Genomic DNA, 1,195 nt, shown 5'->3' on the forward strand with positions numbered 1-1,195 from the left:
AAGAATAAAAAGAAAAAAAGATGCAATCCCAAATTATTTTCTCTCACTCCTACACCAAAGGAAGCAAACAGATGGGCTTCACAACAACACTTAGTTTTGCCTGTCACCTACACTGCTGAGTTGCTCTGAAAGTGTATTTCCTGATGTTTGTTGAGCTACTCAGGAGCAAGCAGGTATTAAGGCATAGCAGCTTGATCACTGTATTTCAACAGATGCTTCCCTCTACATTTCCAGAGATAACCGAGACATTTGAGTGCACTGAGGATTTTGCCTGAAATTATGAAAATAAAAAAAAAATATACTTTTTAATACTGTTTGTTGACTGGGATAAAGGGTAGAGTATCCACATACTGAATACCAAGGAGAAAAAAAAACCACAGAATAATTACCCACTAAATAAGAACTGTCCATGAAATGAATGGGTCAAGGACCTTGGGTTGTGGTGAGGAAAAATCACATGTAAGAACTGATGATCATGATGCTTATTTTAGCTTTCTTATTACACAACCAAACTATAAACTACATTCAGATATAGGCAGCACTTAATCATTTCAAATTCTCTCCAGCTAAATGTAAAAAGGCTTAATGAAAGTAATATCTTTATCAATATTTTTATATTGATATCTATTTTTATATTTAAGTATATTTCTATGCTATATATTTATATTTCTATGTTCATATCAATTTTTGTATTGATATCTTTACTATCTTTATCAACGATCTGGATGAGTCTCTCCAGCTAAATGTAAAAAGGCTTAATGAAAGTAATATCTTTATCAATATTTTTATATTGATATCTATTTTTATATTTAAGTATATTTCTATGCTATATATTTATATTTCTATGTTCATATCAATTTTTGTATTGATATCTTTACTATCTTTATCAACGATCTGGATGAAGGGACGGAGTGCACCCTCAGTAAGTTTGCAGACGACACCAAGTTGGGCGGCAGTGTTGATCTGCTCGAGGGTAGGAAGGCTCTGCAGAGGGACCTGGACAGGCTGCATCGATGGGCTGAGGCCAACTGTATGAGCTTCAACAAGGCCAAGTGCCGGGTCCTGCACTTCGGCCACAACAACCCCATGCAACGCTACAGGCTTGGGGAAGAGTGGCTGGAAAGCTGCCTGGCGGAAAAGGACCTGGGGGTGTTGGTCGACAGCCGGCTGAACATGAGCCGGCAGTGTGCCCAGG

This window comes from Pygoscelis adeliae, unplaced genomic scaffold (genome assembly GCF_000699105.1).
Source record: "Pygoscelis adeliae isolate BGI_AS28 unplaced genomic scaffold, ASM69910v1 Scaffold45, whole genome shotgun sequence".
NCBI classification, from domain to species: domain Eukaryota; kingdom Metazoa; phylum Chordata; class Aves; order Sphenisciformes; family Spheniscidae; genus Pygoscelis; species Pygoscelis adeliae.